The sequence below is a fragment of the Nycticebus coucang genome, chromosome 15, assembly GCF_027406575.1.
Source record: "Nycticebus coucang isolate mNycCou1 chromosome 15, mNycCou1.pri, whole genome shotgun sequence".
Lineage (NCBI taxonomy): Eukaryota > Metazoa > Chordata > Mammalia > Primates > Lorisidae > Nycticebus > Nycticebus coucang.
In genome coordinates, this window is record NC_069794.1 from 14437054 (window position 1) to 14444011 (window position 6958).

Consider the following 6958-nt stretch of genomic DNA (forward strand, 5'->3'; position numbering starts at 1 on the left):
CAGCGCCCTCACCAGACACCAAATGTGTTGGTGCTTTGATCTACAATTGTGAGAAATACATTTCTGTTGTTTAAGCCACCTAGTCAGTGGTATTTGGCAAATCTGCCTTTGATGAGATGATGATGGGAATATTATAAGTATATGTATATTGCACAATACACATATGTGTGCACAAACACAGAGACATACACACATGTAACCACACACAGTACACATATGTGCATAACACACATAAGTACACACATATGCAATTATATACAAAAGTGCATAAACACAGACACATACATATATAAGTATACACACGCACACACACATATATAAGAGACTCATACACAGAACTATACTTATGAGTTTCTTTTCCAGGATAAATAAAGCTTTTTCTGCCTTATAGAAAAAAACATTTCTTACGCTACCTCCTAATCCCCCCACTGCCACCTCATTTAATTGCTGACCTCCAGTTGATAGATGTTAATACATCCTTAATAAGGACAAGTGCTTTGGATCAATTCATACATCTTTCCATAAGGTAATGGAAAGTTTTAATTGCTTAGAGTGCGCTATTTGGTCCGTCTGTTTGCCCATTTTCTTTCAGAGGATGAAAGAGTATTTGTTAGGCTCTGAATACAAGGGAAAATGCCAAGCCCACATTTAATATCCATTGGGTACAATTTATATTTTAAATATTATAATTGTAGCCTTTCCAAATCATTATTTTTTAATGTAGTTAAATATAATTCATTAGCAATGGGCTGAAAATAGCCATGACATTTGCAGCACCGTAGTTGCAATGTACTCAGCAGGTTCTGAGCCCACTAGATTTTCAGGGCTTGGTTCAGTGGGACCACAGGACGATCACGTACTATGTCATGTGCAGGGGAGAGGTATACTGGGCTTCTGCTGGAGACATGGTGGTCCTTACAGAACTGGCATTAGCTTCTTACCCATGTGCCTATTGTATATATGGAGCAGCAATCAGCTCTGCTGAGCCCTGAAGCTTTGATACTTCAAAGCTTAGGGGGGACTTTGGGGGGTCAAAACAAGCAGGAAGAGAGACAATCTTGCATTCAGCCTTTTCCTCTCTATTGTCTTTTTCTGTCATTTTCTTTGTCTCCAGAGAAAGTGTAGATCACTGTAGAACTTAGGACTGTAAATTTGGATATTGCTAGGTCTGCTTTTTGGGGGAAAGTCTCAGAGGGGAAGAAGACATCTCTTCTCTTCCACTCTCTGGAGCTTCTTGGGACAGCACATTTTCTTTTTTCTTTTCTTTTTCTTGGACAGCGCATTTTCTAAAGCAACAATCTTATGAGCTCCTTTTAAAAGGAGAGAAACGTGGTACTAACAAAAACATTTTTCTTTTTTTCCCTGCAGCCTCCAAATCCTGGCCTCACACAATCCTCCCACCTTAGCCTCCCGAGTGGCTGGGACTATAGGCCTGAGCCATTGCACCTGGTTCTGCATGGACCCGTTCACTGATATTTTAGAAAATGAATAAATAACATAATAATAAATTTTAAAACTTACATTTCAATTTTTATGTGGTTAACAGTGTCAGTGTCCTAAGTACATAATAAATATCAGCTATTAATTTTACTGCTTTTGAAAAAAAAAAAAAACTCTATTTATTTTATTAACTCTTCTTCCATACCAATACTTGACTAGTTTCTTTCCTATTGGTCTTTCTTTATGAAAAATGAAATAAAAATAGAAAATGTTTCCCATGTCCAATTCTACTCTTTTACTGTTCTCTTCTAAGCAATTTCTCCAAACTACCCATAATTAAAAATAATAACAAAAACCTACTCTAACTTTTTACTCTAATTTCTTCCCCAATGGGCTTACTTTAAAAATAATAATGTTGTTTCAACCTAGCTCCTTGGAATATTTAAGGAAAGTAATGTTTTCTGAAGATGTAAAAAGTAAAGATTTTGATTCGAATTACAATTCCTCTTGATCTTATTGATCTTTAACGTTACTTCCATTTACTTGGTTCAAGAAATGAACACAATGTTCTAATAGTGAGAAATTAAAGTGGGACTCAGATAATAGAAGAATGTTTTCCTCTTGTAAGAAGCCTTCTGTATTTCACAGCCTATAAGTGAACTAGGTAAGTGAAAAAGGTAGTTCAAAGGTAGATGTCTCCAGTGCGCTGAGCTGATGAATGAATCACTCAATTACCACAAACTTCTTGAGTGTCTGTTGTGTGCAAAGAACTGATGAGGGGAACACAATACTCAACACTTAACAATATTCAACGAGTGGCCCTTATCGAAGCTGCAGCTGCTTCCATATAGCTGCTGTGGTCAAAGAGGAGCCTAGAGTGACAGTTTTCCTCGACGGTCGCGGTTCTGTTTGCTGTAACTGATCAGCAACATTTTGGGAAAACACAGTTAAAAAAAAAAAACAAAACAATATTCAACGAAAGGTTCATAGGCTGTGGACCAGGAGTGGTGCTAGATGTTCCACCTGTTTCTCTTTCTATCTTCTCAGCTCTGGGGCAACACTGATTGAGGCCTGTGCCAATCTCTCTTAGGTATTGTTCACAGACCTGTCAATTAAGCATGTCCAAGACTGAACTTACCATCTCTCTGTCTTTGTTAAATGGTACCTTCTCATTCAGATGTTGAAACTGGAAACTCAGCCACCCCTGGTTCTTGTCTTCCTGCCACCAGCCTCCTCCCATACGAATCATGAACCATCACTCAGTTGATTCTTCTGTCACCGGACGCTGTTTCCCCTACCATCCTGCTACTGGGCCGTCCATTGGGCCCTCATGTTTTCCCACCTGAGTTCTTACAATGGCTTTCCAACTTGCTCATCTTTAAAAGTTCTTACAAGATTTTGTATGTGGTCCCTGCTAGGGTGACCAACAACCCTAGTATGATCTGGACTGACTTTCAGTTTTAAAATAGGACAGTCCCAGGCAAACTGGGACAGTTGGTCATGCCACCTGTTCCTATCTTTCAAGTCAGAGCCTGAGGCAGGTGAGTCAGATTGACTGAAAGTGGATCATAGACCATAGCAAAGGAGATTGAGAAAGTAACCAGCATTGTTCAACATTTCTAGTGAAAGTTGACTTTAGATTTATAAGGTATGGGAAGCCCCCAATTGTAGCAAGAGGGTTCAAAGTCTGGGTGACAAAAATCTTCATACACTGTTTCTCTGTATCCAGTCTCCCTAACTGTAATGTGTATGTTTTGACTTGCAGTAGTGCTCACATTCTACTACGTCCCTCCTCTACCCTTAAAAATCTATTCTTGCTTCCTACAAAAGACAAAGTCCCAACTTCTCAGTGCGGCCTGTGGCCCCTCATGATCTGAAGCTTCATCTGAAGCATCACACCTCTTGCTGTTCCCCTCTTTACACTCTCCCTCCAGCTTCAGAGGAACTTGTGGCAGTTCATGAATCACGACTCATGTCTTCACACAAGCTGTCCCCTTTCTCACGACTGCCCTTGCTCCTAGGCCTGTCATCACCCCTCCGTGATGTTGAGTACCAGTCACAGGCACCTAGGCTGACGTAATAGTTTCTTCCTCTTTATGCTAACATTTACCATGCCGTATTGCCATGTTTTATTTCTGTGTCTCTCTTTCCATTTATATCTGTGAGTGCTTCAAGTGCTAGACAAGGCGAAACTCCAATCACTTTTTCTATGAGAGATGGAGAAAGAAAGTATGTCAAAGAGCACTCTTGAATGAATTACAGTCAGCTGAAACGATGTCAATTTCATAAATATATGTGGTAAGACATCAGTTGTTGCTTAAATATTTATTTCCCTACTTTTAATTTACCAAGAGAACTTCCCAAATGGAATGGACCCATGAATGCATACTGTCTGCCTGGTTTTTCCCCCTTCTTGCTGGGCAGGACATGAAAGGAAGGCAGAAATTGGACCAGCTATCTTTGACTTTGTGGTGGAAGCTGATGTTGAAGACAGCATGTTATCTAGCGAGAGGACCCATGGATTGGTAACTCTTGTACCCAATAAATCTTCTTGGATTGTGTTTGCTTGGACTATTATGTGAGAGAGAAAGAAACATCTATCTTATTTACACTACCATTAATTTGATTTTTATTGCCACAGTCAAACTATAACTTAATTAATATGAGAAAAGAGAAAGGTTAGAGGTAAAATAGTCCTTTGTATTCTGACTTAGATCAAAGTCTGATGGGAGAAGAAGGGATGGAAGAACAGAGGAGACTCAGAAGCATCACTCTTCTTGTTAGGTCAGTGTGGAAGGACTGGCCATTCTATGTTACAAACACATCTCTGGATCAGCACTTTCTAATGTTATTCCTTCAAATTGTTCTTTTAAAGTACCAACCAGGGGTGATAGAATAGAAAAGGAATAAAAAGAGAGCAAGGACCTGAAAGCCATTTTGCTCTTTTTTCTTTGATAACTCTTTATTTTTATTTATTTATTTTTTATTATTAAATCCTAGCTGTGTACATAATGTGATCACAGGGCACCATACACTGGTTTTATAGACCGTTTGACAAATTTTCATCACACTGGTTAACATAGCCTTCCTGGCATTTTCTTAGTTATTGTGTTAAGACATTTATATTCTACATTTACTAAGTTTCACATGTACCCTTGTAAGATGCACCACAGGTGAATCCCACCAATCACCCTCCCTCCACCCAACCTACCCCCTCCCTCCCCTGCCTCTCCCCCTTCCCCCTATTCTTAGGTTATAACTGGGTTATAGCTTTCCTGTGAAATCCATAAATTAGTTTCATAGTAGGGCTGAGTACATTGGATACTTTTCTTCCATTCTTGAGATACTTTACTAAGAAGACTATGTTCCAGCTCCATCCATGTAAACATGAAAGAGGTAAAGTCTCCATCTTTCTTTAAGGCTGTATAATATTCCATGGTGTACATATACCACAATTTATTAATCCATGGATCGATGGGTACTTGAGCTTTTTTCATGACTTAGCAATTATGAATTGGGCTGCAAGAAACATTCTGGTACAAATATCTTTGTTATAATGTGATTTTTGGTCTTCTGTGTATATACCTAGTGGAGGAATTATAGGATTGAATGGCAGGTCTATTTTTAGATCTCTAAGTGTTCTCCAAACACCTTTCCAAAAGGAATGTATTAATTTGCATTCCCACCAGCAGTGTAGAGCTGTTCCCTTTTCTCCACATCCATGCCAACATCTCTGGTCTTGGGATTTTGTGATATGGGCTAATCTTACTGGAGTTAGATGATATCTCAAAGTAGTTTTGATTTGCATTTCTCTGATGATTAAAGATGATGAGCATTTTTCATATGTCTGTAGGCCATGCACATGTCTTCTTCAGAGAAGTTTCTCTTCAAGTCCCTTGCCCAGCCTGCGATGGGATCACTTGTTCTTTTCTTGCTTATACGTTTGAGTTCTCTGTGGATTCTGGTTACTAAACCTTTGTCGGAGACATAACCTGCAAAATCTTCTCCCATTCTGAGGGCTCTCTGCTTGCTTTACTTACTGTGTCCTTGGCTGTGCAGAAGCTTTTTAGTTTAATCAGGTCCCAGTAGTGTATTTTTTGATGCTGCTTCAATTGCCTGTGGGGTCCTCCTCATAAAATACTCGTCCAGACTGATTTCTTCAAGGGGTTTCCCTGAACTCTCTTCTAGTATTTTTATAGTTTCATGTCTTAAGTTTAAATCTTTAATCCAGTGAGAGTCTATCTTAGTTAATGGTGAAAGGTGTGGGTCTAGTTTCAGTCTCCTACAGGTTGCCAGCCAGTTCACCCAGCACTATTTGTTAAATAGGGAATCTTTTCCCCACTGAATGTTTTTGATTGTCTTGTCACAGCTTAAATAATGGTAAGTAGCTGGATTCATCTCTTTCCAAACCAGGAAAACACCCAAAAAGAAAAGAAAATTATAGACCAGTATCACTAATGAATATAGATACAAAAATATTCAACAAGATCCTAACAAACAGAATCCAGCAACACATCAAACAAATTATACATCATGAACAAGTCGGTTTTATCCCAGGGTCTCAAGGCTGGTTCAATATTCATAAATCTGTAAGTATAATTCAGCACATAAACAAATTAAAAAATAAAGACTATATGATTCTCTCAATTGATGCAGAAAAAACTTTTGATAATATACAGCATCCCTTCATGATCAGAACACTTAAGAAAATTGGTCTAGAAGGGACATTTCTTAAACTGATAGAGGCCATCTACAGCAAACCCACAGCCAATTTGATGGGCAGAAAGTAAAGAGGTCATATCAGAAGGAATGGCATGAGGCAGGAACACCCAGGGTGTATTTGGTACGTAGAATGATGGATGTTAGAAGGAAGATAAAAACAGAGGCCTGGAAGACACCTGAGCAGTCAAGTGTAAAGTGGTACACACAGCTCAGAGAGTCCTGTGCCCTTCACCTACTGAAAATCAATTTCGCATCCAACTTTGTGAAATCATAATGCTGTAAAGACTCATGTAAGTAAGAAGTCTTAGAGGGGCAGCAGAAGTTCAGCCAGATGCTAACCAGGCACTAAGCTGTGAAATGTTCTCGATGGGGTCCCTTTTAAATGGGATATTATTTTACCTGTGGCTACTAAAATCATCAGTAAACACTCTGCAGGAATGTGAACTAAGAATGTACATTCTCTGATGATTTTCCTGCATGTGTAATTAGCTTGACCCAAAACATGCTCAGCCAGAGGTGCTCATTAACTTCCCCAAACTGGAGCTCATTTACACCGACTGAACTTGCTGGGGTACACCAGTTGACTGTACATGCATTGTGCATTCAGTATTCCCATTGCTTTACCATTGTGGATTTCAGAGCCTGGAACATCACACAATTCTGCTGCTGTTGTACAGAACTCATGCTGGCTGAGACTCCTGTAAAGCTATTTTAAAGGGCAGCTGATTATTAAAATGTAGAAACCATTGCTGAATCACAGAATTCATGAGGTCGGCAGATATAAGGGTTGGCAGCC

The 6958-nt window shown here is 39.2% G+C and overlaps 1 non-coding gene across 1 annotated transcript; it reads left to right on the forward strand.

Annotated features, from left to right (window-relative positions):
* Positions 1 to 2254: 2254 nt before the first annotated feature.
* Positions 2255 to 2389, forward strand: LOC128567098 (small nucleolar RNA SNORA16B/SNORA16A family). The gene has a single exon (XR_008374764.1). It is a non-coding gene; the product is annotated as a small nucleolar RNA SNORA16B/SNORA16A family (small nucleolar RNA).
* The last annotated feature ends 4569 nt before the right edge of the window (positions 2390 to 6958 follow it).